Here is a 20683-nt window from a genome sequence, read left to right as displayed (position 1 = left end):
TCAAATATTTTGCTATCAAAGTGTAGGATTACCCCACCCTTTTAAACTACATGGTGCAATTTTCCTGCTATGAAGATTAAAACACACACAGAATATTTTAAGGTTAAATTTTATTTATTTTATGCAACTGCTTTCCTTCTTCATTTTTGTTTTCTTTTAAAACAAAATTTTCAATTTTGAAACACATTCTGAGTATTTCGAGGTGAGAACGTCAAAGACGAGAAACCTTGCGTCTTTCTACTTGCTGTCTTCAGCAAGTAGAAGAGCCACCTATTTTTGGTTCAAAATGAAGCTCTAGCCATCACTCTACATTCTAAGCACTAAAGTGGAGAAGAGGATAGGAAAAGATGAAGGGCTCATGCTGCTTATATTTTAAGGAAATTTCTCAATACTTACATTGAACTTACTAACATTAAATGGAATTTGGTCACATGACACACCTTGCTGCAAGGAAAGCTGGGAAATGTAGTCTATTCCAGGTGTCTATGTGCCTAGTTCCAGATTCATGGAATCTATGAAGATATGACGACTAAATGCATGTGTGATTCTGAATAAGATTCTAGACATGAAAAATAACTTCCTATAGAAAACAGTATTGGGACAATGGGTGAAACTGAAATATGGGCTGAGTTTTACATAATAGGATTGTGTTAATATTAAATATCCTAAACTTGATAACTATGTTATGGTGATATAAGAGATTGTCTTTGTTAATAGGTAAATATGCACATGTTAAGAAGTACAGTCATAATTTATGGAACTTACTTTCAAATGGTTTAAGTTTTTTAAAAATGTATTTTATAATAAAATTATATATATATATTAATGGATAATAAAAATTTTATATAGTAAGATTATATATATGAATGAATAGATAAAGAGGTAGACGGACAGACAGAACAAATAAAGCAAAATGCAAAATGTTAACATTTGGTGAATTTGAGTAAACAGTCTCTGGGATTCCTTTGTGCTATGCTTGTAGCTTTCCTATAAGTTAAAATTATCATTAAAAAAGTCTTTTAAAATCAAGGGTTCTAAGAAAAACCTAATTAGATTTAGGTTTGACTTAATGCCACAGAAAATGCAAAGTGCTAGTTTTTCAAATCAGAAAGTTTACATCTTGTTCATATAGGTGTGCTCATCTAAGACTGGAATGGTGCCTTCTGGTGCCAGGAATACAGACTCCTTTGATCTCGTTTCTCCATTCATAGCCTCTATTTTCCCAATGGACCTCATGATCCAAGATAAATGCTGGAATTTTGGCATTTCCATCCACATTTCAGCCAGAAGGAAGAAGATAACTGAAAAAAAAAAAAAGAAAGAAAGAAAAAGAAAAAGCACATTCCTTTAAGAACACTTTCTAAGAGTTGCACTTTTATCTTACACCTCAGTAAATAGGAATTGGTCCTATAACCATATATTGTTGTATCATATATATATATATATATATCCAAGGTGCATTGCCTCGCAGTTCCTGAGGCTGGGGCTTGGGTTTCATTGTATGTCTGGTCCCTGGGGTTCAAAGGGCCCTATTTCTTCCATGGCGGGGCTTTTCCAGGGCTAAGCCCCGAACATTTATAGGGACCTGTTTCTGGACCTCTTTTTGGCGAGACTGGAAACCTGCCCCCCACCGCCATCCCCACCCCACGCACTATCAGGCCTCCACTACCCCCAGGAAGTACCCAAAACCATAAAATATATATATATATATATATATATATATATATATATATATACACACACACACACAACCTTACTTCTTCACATTCATATACCCACTAAAAATCAGAGGTTATTGTAGAAATTGGATATTGAGGATAATGAAGAGTATCTGACACACCATCTGAACAGGTCAGTTCAGATTTTTTCAAGTTTTTATTTTAATCTCATAAACCTCTCATTCGATCATCCATTCATCCATTTCAAAGAAATCTCTTGAGTGCTTACCTTGTACCAGCACTGCACTAGGATTTGTGATCAACATGATGAGTGTATACACATATTCTGTACTAAAGAATGGATGAGGATAAATTATTCAAATTAAATTATTCAAAGTGGTCTTCTGACCCTGGAGTCAGAAGACCACTAAGAGAAGAAAGCACATGCACAAGTCTCAAAGTGGGAGGGAGAATAATCTAGTTAAGAAACCAAAAGTATTCCTGTTGGAGTACAGAAAGCAAGATGGTAAGTGAAAGGAGATGAAGTTGGAAAAATAATCAAGGTTAAAATACCGTGGCATCTAGGGATCCCTGGGTGGCGCAGCAGTTTGGCGCCTGCCTTTGGCCCGGGGCGCGATCCTGGAGACCGGGGATCGAATCCCACGTCGGGCTCCCGGTGCATGGAGCCTGCTTCTCCCTCTGCCTGTGTCTCTGCCTCTCTCTCTCTGTGACTATCATAAATAAATAAAAATTAAAAAAAAAATACTGTGGCATCTAAGGCAGGCCACATAAAGTTATTTCTGTCTTTATTATAGATGTAATAGGAATTCTCTGAAGGATTTGAGGCAGAAAGCAATATGACTAGGTTGGGATTTTTTTTTAATTTTATTTTATTTTAGTTTCAGTTTGCCAACATCTAGTACATCGTTAGTTTCAGATGTAGTTTTCAGTAATTCATCAGTTGCATCTAACACCCAGTGCTCATCAAATCACATGCCTTCCTTCCTGTCATTCACCAAGTAACCCTACCCCTTTCACCCCCTCCCCTTCAGCAGCCCTCAGTTGTTTCCCAGAGTTAATAGTCAACATGACCAGTTTTATATATTTGAAAGATTTTCTGAATACAGTGTAGAGAATAGTTGGAAGAGTGTAAGAAGATAATACACTCTAGAGATCCATGCAAAATAAGAGAAGGAAATTTGGGCAGAGTCAAGACATGTTCAGGAAACAAAAACCTCAGGACATGATAATTTACATTTGGTAAGAGATGATGAGGGGAAAAGAAGTTGAAGGTGACCCCACATTTCCAGAGTATACATTTCTAGATGGATGGTGAGACATTTTCTGAAACAGGGGAATACCAAATAAAAATTAGGTTTAGGGGCAGGTATTTCAGGGAGGCAGTTAAATATACAGGTCTAGAGCTCAAAGAAAATGTAAGATTCTAGAGTGTGTGGCACACAGATAGTTGGTAACTAAATCACACTCCCAGATGAGATCACCTACAGAGATAACAGGAGAGAAAAATGAGAATTTAGGACTTGAATATTTTTAAAAAAAACAGGCAAAGGAGGATGGCAAGGGGAGGCAAGGAAGATAGAGGAGTGGCTGGGCAGGTGGAAGCCAAATCTGAAGTTTGGTAACAAAAGCCAAGGGAGGATCACTAAACAAAATCACATTCTGCAGGGCTCCTGGGTGGCTCAGTAGGTTAAGTGTCTGCATTCAGCTCAGGTCATGATCCCAGGGTCCTGGGATTGAGCCCTGCATCGGGGTCCCTGCTTCACAGGGAGCCTGCTTCTCCCCCCTCTGCTTGCCACTCTCCCTGCTTGTGCACGCTTTCTCTCTTGCGTGTGCGCTCTCTTTTTCTCTCTATCAAATAAATAAATAAAATCTTTTAAAAAATCATCACATTCTGCAGAGCAGTCAAGGAAGACAAGTATAGAAAGAGGGTTTTAAAGTGTTACTGCAAGGACTAAGGTGTAACCTCTTCAAGTCAATGGTGTGTGGGGTGGTGTGTGGGTGTTATGCATTAATACTGGGACCATTCCAAAACTGATTCTCTGATGATCCTAGTAGATTTAGCTTTGTTGAGGACAGCATTTCCATAGAATAAATGGAAATAGTAAAGTCATTTGTTTATTAAAACTACTCAGTATTTTGATGTTGGCTTCAATAGACTTCAAAATAGGTCTTTTTTCCTTTTTAAAAAATATTTTTATTTTGAGACACCTGGGTGGCCTGGTTGGTTATGCTCCTGACTCTTGGCTTTGGCTCACGTTGTGATCTCAGGTTCTGAGATCAAGCCCCATGTGGGGCTCTCCACTCAGCATGGAATCTGTTGGAGATTCTCTCTCCCTCCTCCTCTGCCCCTCCCTCTCATGCTTTCTCTCTCTCTCTCTGAAATAAACAAATAAATCTTTTTAAAAAGTATTTTATGTATTTGTTTTATTTGAGAGAGAGAGAGAGAGCTCATGTGTGCTCATGAGTAGGAAGAGGAGCAGTGGAAGAAGGAGAGGGAGGGAATCTCAAGCAGACTCTACACCAAGCAGGAAGCCTGATTTGGGACTCCATCTCACAACCCTGAGATTTTGACCTGAGCCAAAATCAAGAGTAAGACACTTAACCAACTGCACCATCCAGATATCCCTGAAATAGATCTTATATGGATGCAACTATCAAAACAAATGAAAAAAAAACAATAAGAAACTCATGGTTTTACTATATTGTTACAACTCAGATAATTTCCAAAGGAATTTGGCTTTTTACTTTAGAAAAAGATATTAATATTAGAAAAACTTTGGGTGAGAGGTTGTATTCTTCCCCAGAATCACCCCATATATTATTTCAATAACTGTTTGCTAGTGTTTAATCATTTCTTTTAAACCTGCTTTCTCAGGGCACCTGGGTGGCTCAGTTGGTTGAGCATCTGACTCGATCTCAGCCCAGATCTTGATCTCCAGGTTGTAAGTTCAAGCCCCTGGAGGAACTCTTTTAAAAAAATAAATAAATAACAAATAAATAAACAAATAGAAACAAACCTGCTTTCTCAACCTAGAGGAGCATGTACAGTTTCTCTCCATATTAGTGCTGCATATTAACACATGGCAATGTGTTCTGTGACCACACAAGCACCTCTAATGTGTTCATTTTTTATTTTTTTAAGATTTCATTTATTTATTCATGAGAGACACAGAGAAAGAGGCAGAGACATAGGCAGAGGGAGAAACAGGCTCACCACAGGAGCCTGATGGGAGACTCCATCCCACGACTCTGGGATCACAACCTGAGCCGAAGACAGACATTCAACCACTGAACCACCCAGGTGTCCCTCTAGCGTGTTTAAATTAATGTTTGTGGTGATCTTGAGCACATTTTTTTTTCAAGACTAAATGTTGTCCTGTATATTAAGTTTCAAAATCCTCCACAACTCTCTGTCCATTTGCTGAATATAGAGCTGGTCTTCGGGTCCCAGGGAAGCCACTGAATTCCTTCTGTGTTCCTATACCACGGGTCCTTCTTTTTATCCAGTTTGTACAATGGCTTCTTATTTGAAAATGAGCACTTCAGTAAAAATGTCCCTCACAGAACTATTTCCTTTATTTCTATTATAAATCCTATCAAATTTTAGCATAACTGCTAGAGACCACAAACAATTTAAAAATTACTGCCTTATCGGGTGAAAACAGACATAGACTCAGATGAAATATCTTGTATTCAAATACATGAATTTCCCATGTTCCATCAAATTTCAAAATACATGTTGGTCTCTATTCACCATTGGGGTTTTGATCCAGAAGCAACAAAGTACACTAAATGTAAATTGATTTTGGTGGCAATAAGTAATGGTAAAGCAACTGAGGGCAAGTGCTTTATTTTCTCTCAGGTAAATAGTAAAGTAACAAAGATCGATATTTCCTGGAAGAGGGGGAAACCTTTTGCAAGGGGTCTGCAAATACATTTGAGCATAAAGCACTGTTCGCAGAAACATAAAAGCTATTACTGGTATCCTCTGCTTTTCAAAAGTTCATGTTTTGTCACTTTGCTTTTACAAGAGACCTACATTAGTACCCATTTTCACTAAGCAAAAGAAATTTGAAGAGAATGTTCACTTTGACAGAAAAAGCCGAAACATAAAAATAGCACTCAGTGTTTGTTTTGCAGCATTCTGCTATAGAGGAAGCGCACACTCCGAATTATCTAGAGGGGACCTGCCAACTTTCCTTCCCAAGAGCCACACTCAGCATAGCATCTCAGCCTCTTAGCATCAAACCAACAGAGTTTTGAACTGTGTCTGTGAGCATCTGCACTTTATCTCCATTTATTTTGTGCATCCGTTAGCAAGATGGGTCTTGAGGTATCAGAAAAGCCTAAGAAAGGTTATTTTGGGGATCTGGGAATGCTTAAAAAAATTCCATATAAATTATTGCTAATTGCTTCTTCTTATGCTATTTCAGATTGCAAAAGATTTCATAGACATGCACTACTTTTGGATAGCCGGGGAACCAGTGTCCCTTGGTTCTAAGTCACCTGCCATACGCGAAGATCTGATCAGCTTATTCAACCACTACCATATACGGAGCATCCCCCATAATCATAACTTGTAGGGGCACCTGGGTGGCTCAGTGGTTGAGCGTCTGCCTTTGACTTACAGGACATGATCCCAGGGTTCTGGGACTGAGTCCTGCATTGGGCTCCCGCAGGGAGCCTGCTTCTCCCTTTGCTTGTGTCTCTGCCTCTCTCTCTGTGTTTCTCAAGAATAAATAAATAAATAAATCTTTAAAAAAATAATCATAACTTGTAGCTAGAAAATTGAAATGAGATTTTTGACTTCAACTATCACAGAATAAAAGTAATTGTAACCATCAAAAATATAACAAACCTTTCACAAGTATGTAAACTTAGCCATTCAAATAATGGCTCATAAACATGATTTTATATGATTTGGGATAGTTTTACAAAACACAATTTTGTTCCTATCTTAAAGACTAAAGTGAAGAAAAACTATGAAAATTTTTGTGTAATTGAACTGACATGATGCATGCAATTCTGTTTGGTTAGTATTTTGTTATTCTTTAAAAATATATTTATTAATGTTAACAGCAATGTAGCTTTACATTGCATGGGATTTGCATTTGTTGTTCTTTTGAAATTTCAGCTAAGGTTGACTGTAGTTTTTTAGTAAATGAATTAGCAAAGCACCTCTTTTCTTCTTGGCAATCTCTCCATATCATTCCTCTTTACCTCTATCAATTTTTCTCTTTTCCTTATATTCCTTACTTTTATATCACCACTACTGCTTCTCTCCTGATTCAGAATTTCTGAGAAAGGCTGATTTGGAGTAAACCAGGAAATAAACAGGTTTACTAGTTAGAAGAAATAACCAGGCCCTAGTGAGAAAAAAATGGCTCAGTAACATGAATAGCATGATACCTCTTTCCCGAATACTAACCCTTATAATCCCAAATCTTAAGTGCTGTATCATTGAAAACATTCCTATCAACCAGCCATTAGCTCAAATTATGATTTCTGAGCCAAGAAGTTCTAGTAAGATTAGCTAGATTGATTTCAGTTTTTTGAACTATGATAAAAGACCAGGGTTATCTTATCTCCTTCCCTGCCCCCAATCTACACAAACCAATACTTTCATCAAAAATAAGTGTATGAGAGATGCCTGGGTGGCCCAATGGTTAAGCATCTGCCTTTGGCTCAGGTCATGATCCTTGTGTCCTGGATGGAGTCCTGCATTGGGCTCCCCACAGGGAGTATGCTTCACCCTCTGCCTATATCTCTGCCTCTCTCTCTGTGTCTCTCATGAATAAATAAATAAAATCTTTAAAAAAAATAAGTGTATGAAAAATTACATTAAAGCAAACATAAAATGCAAGCCCCATTTTTTTTGTATTACATATTAGCAGACATACCACACCTATGCCACAAACAACTTCAGTGCTTACCCTCAATTGATGTGCTTTCTTTGTCACAGATTATTAGTACATAGTTTCAGACTGGCATTCTTCTACAGACCACTCTTTGAGAGGTCATGATTACAACGCCTAAGACAGCTTGTTTCACTATAGTGTCTGTAATTGGCAAACACTATAAAGTTTCAAACACTCAAAAGTGGGATACTCTACAGTCACTTAAGATAAATGTAAACAGAAAATATTTACTGGTGTGCAGAGATTTTCCTATATATTAATTCAGGAGAACATGTCATAAAGCAGTATGATCTCATTTTTGTTAAATAACAATAGCACAATTAGAGAGTCAGCAAGTGGTTACCTCAGGGTGATAGACTTATGACAGTTTTTTTCCCTTTGTTGTCAATGTTTTCTTAGGTATTTGACATAATTTTGGTATCATGATCATCTGTTTCTTTTATTAAAATAATAAGACTCATGGAACTGATTATTTTTTTATTTATCATTTGAATTTCATTTTTTTGAATTTTTGAATTTCAGTTCAGGCCTATTACTATGTCACAATATGCTATGCTAAGTGGCTGACTTAAGGCCCCCATAAATACAGTACCCAGCCATAGAATGTGACAAAATATAGGTACCCAAATAGAAGGGCTGAAGTTTTTTTGTTTTGTTTTGTTTTGTTTTAATTTTTAAAGAGTCTAGTTTCAAAAATGTATTTGGTTGAATATTAGCGATTTCATATAGCTCAAGCTAATACTAAATGGAAGTATATCTAAGGATTTCCTCTCACCCTGTTCTAATTTACAATTAATCACATGCTGAACACAAATGGATAATCATGACTTTTCTTTATTTCACAAAATAAACTTTGGTATCTCCATTTAGGGAAAAAAAAATGCTTCACTAAAATGAACCAGCTTGAAATGACATGAACAACAAGTTTTGCAAATTTCTGCTTGGTTTCTGCATTATAGGTTTTCTTCAATAAATTAATCCTTATCTCCCAAGGGCAGGCTTTTGACATGCCTGGAACAAAACTCAGCCACATGTCAAAATAGGAGGGACAGAAACAGCTCAACTGAAAACTATCAGCCAAATCCAACTTAGAAGAATTTATTTATCTGGGACAGAGAGCACTTATGAAATTGATATTGGTCAAGTAGAACTTGTAGCATATTAATAAAAATACTAAGCACATAGGTTTTTAAAATAGTGAATCATCTGGCACTCTAATACCTCATAAATATGGTGTCAGCCTATCTAGAACAATGCATGAGATCAGTACACTTCCTCAGTAGATTATTCTAGTGTTCTTCAACTTGAAAAGGAAGGATAAAGGAAACTTTATCCTTAAACTTTGGGGTTTTGTATTTTATTTTATTTTTTTTAATTTTATTTATTTATGATAGTCACACAGAAAGAGAGAGAGAGGCAGAGACACAGGCATAGGGAGAAGCAGGCTCCATGCACCGGGAGCCCGATGTAGGATTCGATCCTGGGTCCCCAGGATCACGCCCTGGGCCAGAGGCAGGCGCTAAACCGCTGCGCCACCCAGGGATCCCCTGTATTTTAAATTATATAATTTTATGTTACTTGAGGCTTAAATTTTATGAATATGCCCATATCTCTAATTAAAGTCTTCTGGTCAGGGTAAAGGGCATTATAAAGAAAGCAGAATATAATATAATATAATATATATATATAAAATATATGCTTTATCCATATTATATAACATTCAAAGCAGAATAAATATATATATATTATATATATATATGCTTTATCTATATTATATAACATTCAAAACATTCTATTCTTATCCCCCGTCCACCAAAGAAATGAGGGGCAAAGAGGTCCCACAAGGTTCTCAAAGCAGCAAGTACTGAAATAGATAAAATAGTGGTAGAATCATTCAGCCCTCTTTGATTTAACTGGGGCCCAAAAGCAAAGTAAGTAAAGACCCCCTCAGGTGTCACCAAGACATCTATATACCAGAAAGCAGTATTAAGGAAGGGAACCCCTGTGTAAACCAAGTTTGGAAAGAGCAGGTTAAGTGGCACTTCCCTTTTTTTTCTCTCTCTCTTTCTTACCACCAAAAAACAGAAATAACAATAACAACACCCCAGAAAGTAACACCCACAAGGATCTCACAGTACTCATGCTTGGCATAATAACCATGCATCATTTGGCTCTGACTTTCCCACGTGCTGACACCCAGGCCCAACCTCCAGTGACTCCTTTGGTATTTGCTTCTTGCAGCGTGTATTCAGCATATGCATCATCAAGTCCTCAGCAGAAGGCTGCACATAAAGCATAAGATTTTAGTTAGAGAACCAGCCTTATGGACTGATGGTTGGTTCTTACCCTACAACTCTTTTTTTTTTTTTTACCCTACAACTCTTAATGGGAAGTGAAATGGAATAATAACAAATGGCCATGCTTTTCTCTTTGTTAATGGATTTCAGGGGAGAAAGGCAGTAGAAAGTATAAATGTCATAAAAGAATGAACATTCAGATCCAAAATTGTGCTTAAGTAAATAAAAAAAAAAAATCACAGCAGGTTCTTACTGCTCAATTCCAGCCCATTTGCTAAGAATAAAAAGACAAAGTAATGTGAGTGAAAGGCAAGATAGCAAGCTCAGCTGGAATTTGCCACCTTAGCTTTAAATGCTACTGATTTTACCATTGGCCTTCCCGCACCTCACTTGACCTCCATCAAGAAAGATGGTGACACTTTGGATGAGCAAGACAGCACTGACACAGAATTAACTACAGGAAGAAGATAACACCTCTCCTCTCCCTATGACAGAATTACTAAATTTAATACAGTTAATGAATTCCTGGTGAAATTCCTAAAGGATGCATCCAGCAATTGATTCTTGAATTTGCCACAAACCTATACCTTGTAACTATTATTATCCACAAAGGAAGAATCTAGGAAGCAAAATTTTTGAGAGTTAACTTGCCAGCTACATGAGTGGGTTGCAGCTTATTGTCTTCAAACAAAAAAAGACAATTATAGATGTATTAGATTTCTGGTTCTTTTGAAACTCACGATTCAGTATTTTATGTCAGGTTCATTTCCAAAGGATTATGATTTATAAGAGAGAAATTACAGATTTCATGAAGGTCTTCTCAGGAAGTATTTATTTTATTTTGAAGTATAATACCAGTTGAGCTGCCTCTTAGAAACAAGTGAAAATTGCTTCTGTCCTCATTGAGATAAAGGAGGATTTCAATTTTCAAAAATTCCAAATTGTGTTCATTCGTGGCAACTGTAACAATAGAGTTACAAATCTGAAGCCATGCTGTAGGAAAATATAGAACTGCTCTGAAACATGATAATTATCTCATTTCTTTAGCCTGTAGCATAGTGTAGTGCCAAATATTTCATGCATATAGACTTTCTCTGCTTGGTCCATCCCAATATAACTTGGTTACAGTGTATGTTAAAAAGGATGTTTTCTAATACTAGGAATGTTCCTTATGGGGTTGTATGTAAAAGGATCTATCCAGGGTCATAGTCTGGTGTATTCAATCTTCCCCTTCTGATTATGCAGAAATGGTGGTAAGGAATAGAGATTTGGCACCACCTGGCTGCACTTACAGGCAGACCTTGAACAGTTGGTTCTCATCAAACTTGTTTGAATGGTTTCCTATCAACAATGTTCAAATTCTTAGCCTGGCATTCAAGGCTGGTCTTCATTTGCTCTAATCTCACCCTTTGCCTTGTTTCCCATTCTCATGTACCAAATGCTAGCACTGCAAGAAACTTTTGAATTTATCTGAAAAACTCCTATTCTTTACACTGTCTCAAACTTTCCTCACCATTTTCACCAGCCCAAGGAGCAGACTACATTACTTCCAAGATGCCCTATAATTTGAAATGTAATGACTTAGGATTCAAGGAAGCACTACTTTCTGCTCAAGACCTTCTTTGATTCCTCCGGCTGAATATAATTCTCTGGTTGAGCTTCCAGCTCTTACTGTTCATTCACATTTTTAAAAAAATGTATTTTATTTATTCCTGAGAGAGAGAGAGAGAGGCAGAGACACAGGCAGAGAGAGAAGCAAGCTCCATGCAGTGAGCCTGATGTGGGACTCAATCCTGAGTCTCCAGGATCAGGCCCTGGGCTGAAGGCAGCACTAAACCACTGAGCCACCAGGGCTGCCCCCATTCATATTTTGTGTTACTTACCTATATCCATGCTTATACCCCTATATTCCTTGTGGTATTTGCAAGTTCTCTGAGCAATGCTGCCTTTTTTTTTTTTTTTTTTTTTTTTTTTTTTTTTTTTTTTTACCTTGTGTCTCCTACAGTCCTGTGACAGTACCTGGCTTTCAGGATATTGCCTCTAATTATTGAACTGCAGTGAGCACTTAGTAACATCCCTGCCAATAGGGGAGTTTTATATGATGGCTTATTTACTAGCTTTTCCTCTCCTGTGTATTGGAAACCCTCAGCCTGAAGTAGCTCAGGGAAATGGCTGTTTTCCGATGCTAAGTCACTTCCTCTCCTGCCTTGCTACCTCAGCCTGTCTGCCTGTGTTGACAATGATGATGTGACTTCGCCTTACAGGAATTTTGCTCTTGCCAAATTATAAGTCTTTCTGTCCATAATTTTTAATTTAGTTCTTAAAGCCCGAGCTTTCTGCCTCCACCACATGGAATTCATCAAATTTACCTGTTTCTGTTTCTCTAGACCTAAATCTGATTCGCTCTCCCTGCATCCCTGGAAACGTACGGGTGCACCACTCTTTTCCAACTCTTTGATAGACTACTGATGTGTGTAAAGGATTACATTGAACTGCCCGATACACAAGTGCCTTATGAATTTCCCAGACCTAGAAAAAGAAAAAGAATATTCGGTTCCAAGGCTTGAAGATTCCCTCACACGATTTTTAAACATACATTCCTCCAATGCTTTGAGAGCCTACTACGCAACAGTTTCTATGCATATTATCTTGTTAGCCTCTTTGAATAATTCTAAACATAAAGTTGACATAAATGGGAGCTTAAGATGTAAAACTGAGTAAAACTCAAGGCTCGAAATCTTTATTGGGTTAATATAGGTCAAGTAACAGGATTTGAACTGAGGCACATAAAGCAGAAACTACTGCTCCCAGAGTGACACTGAGAGTGTCAAGGAGATTTGCCAGCTGTGGTGTCACATGGCTAGTGCTTCTCCTGTTTCAATTAGAGCCTCTGGGACTCATCTGTGTGTCACTCCAGTGGTGGGAATCACCCTTTCCTGAAGGTGGTTTCTCAGTGGAAGATCAGCGAATTGCCTTGTCCACTCAGGGCTCTGTTTCACACTGCAAAGGCCTCCCAGGCAGGGGGACTGACTTTTCAGGTTCTGCTTAACCTAGATGGCTCCTGACCCTGCTGATTCACTATTCATGCCTGTTACCAGTGAATAAAAACTGAAAAGTAAGACTTTTCTATACAGAGTGTTCGGTGGACCAGCAACATTAGTACCTCCCGAGAGCTTGTTAGAAATGCAGAATCTTGGGCCCCATCCCAGACCACCTGAACTCAAATGCCTTTTAAGTTTGAAAATCCCTACTCTATACAGTGTTATATCCATGTAAGATACTTCTTTTATGATATAATGATATTTTTAGTATATTTGTGACTAAATGCAATAAAAGAACCTTGATTTCTTGGGTTTGTTCTTAATTTATTATTTTGTTATAAAAAAATGATAAACTCTGAAGGCAGTCTTCATTGCCACTTGGAAAGCTCTCACTTGTTTACAATAATAGCCTCACAACTCTGACCACTCACCTAAGAGCCAGATTTGATGTACCTCTACAGCATGCAGAAAAAGCCTAAGTCAGCTTTCCTATGGCAAAACGAGAAAAAAAATTAATTGATTTGGTAGGTTTTGGAAGTTGAAATATTTTAATGTAAATAATAATATTAAAGTGGCAAGAAATAACAAGTATTGGTAAGGATTTATAAAAAGGAACCCTCTGTGCACTGTTGGTAGGAATGTAAATTGGTACAGCCATTGAGGAAAACAGTATGGAGGTTCCTCAAAAAATTAAAACTAGAAATACCATATGATCCAGTAACTCCACTATTAGGTGTTTGCCCAAGAAAAATGAAAACAGTAATTCAAAAGGATATATGCATTCCTATGTTTACTGCAGCATTATTTACGAGAGCCAAGATACAGAAGCAATCTAAGCATCCATCAATAGACAAACAGATAAGAAAAATGTGGTGCGTATAAATCCATGTATGTGCACACACACACACACACACACAGCAATTCACACAACCATAAAAAGGATGAGATCATGCCATTTGAGACAACATGAATGGACCTAGAGGATACTATGCCAAGTGAAATAAGTCAGTTCAAGAAAGACAAATACCGGGCAGCCCTGGTGGCGCAGCGGTTTAGCGCCACCTGCAGCCCAGGGTGTGATCCTGGAGACCCTGGATCGAGTCCCACATCAGGCTCTCTCTGTATGATGCCTGCTTCTCCTCTGCCTCTATGAATAAATAAATAAAATCTAAAAAAACAAACAAACAAATATCATATGATTCCACTCACAAGTGGAATCTTAAAAAAAAACAATTAATAAACAAACAAAAAGCAGAATCAGACTTATAAATACAGAGACCTGATGATTGCCAGATAGGAAAGGGGTGAAGATTTGGACATAATAGGGAGGGGATATACAGGCTATTAGTTATAGAATGAAAAAGTCACAGGAATAGAAGGCACAGATCAGGAATACAGTCACTGATGCAATAGCAACATAATATGGACAGATGGCAGGTACACTTGTGAACACAGAATTATGTATAAACTTGTCAAATCGCTAAATTGTACACCTGAAATGAGTGTAGCCTTGTGTGTCAACTGTACTCAAAAAAAAAAATTGTCTTCCTTTAATCAGCCAGATAGCCTTAGGCAGGCCCCTTCCCACCTCTGAGCCTTGGGCTTCCTTGTCTGTACCAATTATGGATTACAACATAGTCTAAAGCTCCTTCCTACTCTGAACACTTGCAGGCTCTCTAACCACTACTCCCTTACTAGATGTCTCCTCATCCCTCTCATCTGCAAAGCCAAGTCAGTCTTGCTTCAGTGATTACCAGGGCCTTCTAATTGATCTCCTGCTTTGTGCTACTCTCTGCCAACCCAGGTCCACACCACCACCAGGTCTTCTGTTCTCAAAAGAAAATCTACTTATGGCCAGCTCATGCTTACAACATTTCTTCAGCTCTGATGTAATGTTCAAATACCTGGTCATGACCTTCAAGACCCTTCCTGTTCCTGGAAGGTGCTGTGTTGTCCTCTATCCCTGTTTCCAGCCCCCTTTTTCCTGAAATATTCCCCCCACTCCAGCTTCTTTGCCAGCTGAGTCCTATTTATTGTCTAGGCACCAACTTCACCATCACTAGGTGAGGTGTTCTTGTTATTGGAGTACATTTTTCTTATCATAATATTTGATGTATCTCACTGTTATTGCTTATTAGAATTAATCCTCCTGAGGTCTGAAACCATCTCTCCTCTTCACAATCATGCTCTTGTAGCTAACACCAAGCAAGCACTGTGAATTATTGTTTGGATTATTCCTATTTGAATTCCTAGTCTTCTACTTCCTAGTTATTGATAATAATAATAATAATAAATTCTAAGTGTTGTTTTAAGGATGAGGCATAATTAATCTAATGCACCTAGAATAAATCCTGGGATATATTAGGCACTTAAAATATGCCAGCTATTACTATTGTTATTCTTTTCTTTCTTTAATTACAGCACTTAGTATGGACTTAATTATAATTACCTGATAACTAAAATCTCTTTCTTACTTTGAATGCTAAAGGGAATAGACAAAGGAGACACATTAATCAACTCCACAAATAGATCAGATTAATGGTATTTTTTATTCCAATGAAATAGAGAATCATACTGTTATGTACTAAATATATAATCATATTTATTATAAATTATGCAGCAATATGTTTGGAAAATATTGTATTGAATTATCATAAGCTATGATTAAATTCTTCCAGTAAATGTTCTATGATTTGTTTCCTCAAAGCTTAAGCTAATGGAAAAGGCCTGGGAGAAATTGTCATTTTGAAGAAAAGAGATGCTGGATACTTATAACCTAAAAGGAAATCTGGCATGCATCTCTTAATATTCTTAGAAATTACTCATAGGTTCAGCTTTTATTAATTTATAACTCTTCAAAGCTATGAATTGAAAGGGGTCCTAAAGTCCAATCTCCTATCCAATACTTGAATCTCCATGGCACTATCCTAGCCAAGTGGACGGACAGCCTCTGCCTGCGCAATTAGACCATTAAATCTCTATTAGTTCCCATAGCAACATGAGATTTATTAATGGTTCATCTATGAGTATATAGAATATTTTCTCTGCAAATCAGAAACAGATTATAGTGTAGTTACAGGAGCAAAAACAGGCAGACAGTGTATAAGGAAACAGTTGAGATATTAATAGAAATGTAGCTGATGTTTTTCTCTGTCAAGTATTAAATAATAACAGGTAGAAGGTACGACCAGCGAAGGTACAAATATAAATGTTATTGTGTCACTAGTTTATTTATTATTGTTCACTGTTTTACTCTTTCCCAATTTCCATATGTTTTTCAGTCACCCTCATTCCTCACTTTTGTTTCCTTAATTGTTCTTCATCTGATTCCTCCTTTCTCTCCACCTTGCCTATTTCCCTAATACCTCTCTTTGTTTAGCCAAAGTATCCTCTTATTTCTAGAATACAAAGATATATTTTTGGTTTAATAATCCAAAAGCTGAGCTATAGTCATAAATACTAAAACATATTAAGAATAGGCTGGACAGACAGAGTAAGAATATGTCATTAAGGTCTCAATAAATGTAGAGTAGATGGACAGATGAAAGATTTAAGTTTACAAATATCTGTTAAGTTCCAACTAGTAACATACTGTGATAGATAACAAGTGAAATCTGAATGCCTGTCTTTAAGAAGTTAAAATCTAGCAGGAAATTTATATATAGAACTAACCAAACACAGCACAAGCCGACCATGAGAAGCAATACAAAGAGAGGAAAATAAGGAAAGAGGAAAAAAAGGTACAGAGTCAGAGAGAAGGGGAATATTAGTCTGCGGCGGGGCGGGGGGGGGATAGAAATAGAGTAATTGGTAAATGGAAAATTAATGTTGATCATAAGTATTATATTTCATATATTTCAAGGTACTTAAGAAAAGTATGTTTCAGAACTTAAAGCATTAATTTAATTTTAAATTAATTTTAATTGATATTAATTTTAAAAATCAGGGGCACCTGGGTGGCTCAAAGGCTTAACCCACCCTCACTTGGGTGGGTTAAGAGTCTGATTCTTGGTTTCAGCTCAAGTCATGATCTCGGGGTCATGAGGTCAAGCATCATGTTGGGCTCTGCACTCAGCATTGAACCTGGTTAAGATTCTCTCTCTCCCTTTCCTTCTGCCCCTCCCCACTTGCATGCTCTCTAAGTAAATAAATAAGTTAATAAAATAAATAAAAATCATATATATTTCACAATCATTGATAAAATACTACATGTTAAGACTTTACTAAATCTTTATTATGAAATTGAATAAAAACTTTGTAAATAAAGATCTTTTGGGGATGCCTGGTGGCTCAGCAGTTGAGTGTCTGCCTTTGGCTCAGGGCATGATCCTGGAGTTCTGGGATCGAGTCCCACATTGGGCTCTCTGCAGGAAGCCTGCTTCTCCCTCTGCCTATGACTCTGCCACTCTGCCTCTCTCCCTCTTTGTCTTTCATGAATAAATAAATATCTTTTTTAAAAAAAAGATCTTTTGTTAATGTAAACAGTGAAGATTATTGTAATTTGACCTAAGGTACATGTGTCAGGCAACCAACAACAGCTTCTGCTTTTAAGAACAGAAACCTTAAAGTAATAAGCAAAGCTGTGGAAAGAGATTTAAACATTTCTGTAAAGAATCCTATGAAAAATTTTCACCATTGCCATTAGATTCTGTAGATTGAAGTTTTCTAATGGTAAAAACCACTTTTTAAGATCTCAGTGATGCACACATTTCTACTTTTCACCTTTTAAGATACATATTATAGAAGGCAATAAGAAAATGTTTAATGATTAAAAGCCAATTAGCAACAAGTACAGTATGTCAAATAAAAGCAAATAACACTGCATGATTTATATAAATGCCATCCTTTCCCAAAGAATAGAATCCTTTCACTTGATGCAGTAAATTGCATACTGTCTTTTTACAGCTGTTCCAAAAGACAAAGATATTTTTGAGCTTCATTTATAAAACATAAATATCAGATTGTTGTTCTAGCCTTCTTGTAATTCAAAATAGCATCAGTGCTGGCTGAACATATTACTCATGCTGTGGAAAGTAAGAAATGATGACAATTTAAAGCTAACATCCTGAAATGAAGATGAATATGTGAAATGTTCACTTCAAATGGTTTAAGTAGATGTTATGAATACTTAACATGAGTATAGCAGGATCTTGGTAAAAGAGAAGAGGCATTTGAAATCATTTCTACTTCTTACTACAGAAATAATCTACCTGCTAGTAGATTTGTATGATCCAATGTACAAGGTGATGTGTCCTAGGAGAGATGTAGATATATTGGGCTGTGGGGTGACAGGAAGAGAGAGATCATTTTTTATGTCTGGTTATAAAGGCTTCTCAAAGAAGGTAGCATTTGGCCAACAGACATATGAAAAAATGCACAACATCACTCATCATCAGGGAAATACAAATCAAAACCCCAATGAGATACCACCTCACACAGGTTCAGAATAGCTAAAATGAACAACTCAGGAAACAACAGATGTTAGTGGGAATGCAAACTGGTATAGCCACTCTGGAAAACAATATGGAGGTTCCTCAAGAAGTTAAAAATAGAGCTACCCTATGACCCAGAAATTGCACTACTAGGTATTTATCCAAAGAATACAAACATAGTGATTCGAAGGGGCACCTACACCCCAATGTTTATAGAAGTAATGTCCACAATGACCAAATTATGAAAAGAACCCAAATGTCTATTGATGGGAGAATGGATAAAGAAGATTGTATGTATGATACATATGATATATATATGTGTGTGTGTGTGTGTGTGTGTGTAATGGAATAATATATATATAATGGAATACTACTTATACTACTCACACACACACACATATATATAATGGAATACTACCCAGCCATCAAAAAGAATGAAATGTTGCAAATTGTAATAACATGGATCAACTAGAGGGTATTTTGCTACATGAAATAAGTCAGTCAGAGAAAGCCAAATATATTATTTCACTTATATTTGGAATTTAAGAAACAAAACAGATGAAAATAGGGGAAGGGAAGGAAAAATAAGATGAAATCAGAGAGGGAGACAAACCATAAGAGACTCTTAACCATAGGAAACAAACTGAGGGTTGCTTGCGGGGTGGTAGGTGGGGGGTGGGGGGGTAGCTGGGTGATGGGCATTAAGGAGGGCACTTGAAGTAATGAGTACGGGGTGTAATATGCAACTGATGAATCACTAAACTCTACCTCTGACACTAAAAAAAAAAGAAGAAAAAAAAAGGTGGCATTTGATAGAGATGTCAGCATCAAATAGAACTGGATATTTGAAGTAGGAGAAATGATATTTCAGGCAAAAAGAATACATAAATAGAATCACAGTAGCAGGAAAGCACCTGGAGCATATGGAGTGGGGAGTTTGACTAGTGTGTGAGGTTCACAGAATTCCTGACAGAGAAATAGTGGCAGATAATTTGGGATAGTAAACCAGGGGATGGACTATGGAAGGGATTGCATGTCAAGCAAAGGAATCTGGTTCTTATTTGATAGTGAATATTAAGCTCAGTGATTCTTTCCCCAAGTTTTTAACACAGAACACTCACACATATCAGAACTGTGCTGTTTGGGGGGCACTTAGAACACACGCAGCTCTGCTGGTAGTTTATAAACATTATCCCGTACAATCACCACAAAAGCATAGTTGCAAGAAGATGAACAACCCCATTTTACAGATGAGAAACTGTTAAAGATTTTATTTATTTATCCAGGAAAGACGCAGTGAGAGGCCAAGGCATAGGCAGAGAGAGAACCAGGCTCCGTACAGGGAACCGGACGTGGGACTCGATGCCCAAGCCAGGATCATGCCCTGGGCCAAAGGCAGACGCTCAACTGCTGAGCCACCCAGGTGTCCCATAACTTCACAATTCTATTAGTCTTCATAATTTGGTATTTTGAAGAAAAGAGAAAAAAGGAGAAAGTTAGATTAGTGTAGAGTCTATCTTAATAGAACAATAAGAAATAATATTTCTAGTTGAATTATTTCTGTCACTAGTTCAAGTAACATCAATTCTGAGCTATCATTGTTCTTGAAAAGTACACACTGAGAAATTACATGATTATCAATTTAGGGTTTTATTATCATGTTGAGGGTTCTTATGAAAGTGCAAACTTAACATCCCTTTTGTGGTCTGTCTGGTTTCCTGTGATAATCAGAAAACTTTGCAATGCAGGTAATAAGAGCTTCCTTAACCAGATTCACTAGGTATAATTTCCACTTCTTTTAAACCATCAAAATTAAGCACTAAGTATGTGTAAGGCATAAAATATGGCAAGTATCTTAACTACATTTTTTTCATTGTATTCTCTTAACTACTTGGTCAAGTAAGCATTCTTTTCCCATTTTATAGATAAACGAAGGGATTCAGAGAGTTCTGTGTGTAACAGCACTGATATTCATATTCAACTTTATTTGCCCTTAAGTCCCTACTCTTCCTGCTACAGCCAAATGCCCTGTAATTCCACATATAATAAAGATGAGTGATTAGGGGTGCCGGGGTGGCTCATTTGGCTAAGTGTCTGCCTTCAGCTCAGGTCTTGATTCGGGGGTCCTGGGATCACATCTGGAGTTGGGCTTCCTGCTCAGTGGGGAGCCTGCTTCTCCCTCTGCTCCTCCTCTCTGTTCGTGCTCTCTGGTGCTCTCTTTTTCTCAAATAAATAAATAAAATCTTAAAAAAAAAAAAAGATGAGTGATTACTTAAAGTGACATTCATGCACCTTGGTTGCAAAAAAATTAAGTAA

General features: G+C 37.2%; 1 protein-coding gene and 1 long non-coding RNA gene across 4 annotated transcripts in view; one reads left to right on the top strand and one right to left on the bottom strand.

Annotated features, from left to right (window-relative positions):
* The window catches only part of PTPRO (protein tyrosine phosphatase receptor type O), a 239816-nt gene that overhangs the window by 99717 nt on the left and 119416 nt on the right, over positions 1-20683 (top strand). The window lies entirely within an intron of this gene.
* Positions 836-7841, bottom strand: LOC144297654 (uncharacterized). Its single transcript, XR_013364607.1, has 3 exons — positions 7613-7841; positions 2232-2389; positions 836-1301 (listed from the first exon to the last, which is right to left on the bottom strand). It is a non-coding gene; the product is annotated as an uncharacterized LOC144297654 (long non-coding RNA).

The sequence above is a fragment of the Canis aureus genome, chromosome 25, assembly GCF_053574225.1.
Source record: "Canis aureus isolate CA01 chromosome 25, VMU_Caureus_v.1.0, whole genome shotgun sequence".
NCBI lineage: Eukaryota > Metazoa > Chordata > Mammalia > Carnivora > Canidae > Canis > Canis aureus.
The sequence above is the reverse complement of the archived record's forward strand: the minus strand, read 5'-3'. Positions and strand labels throughout refer to the sequence as shown.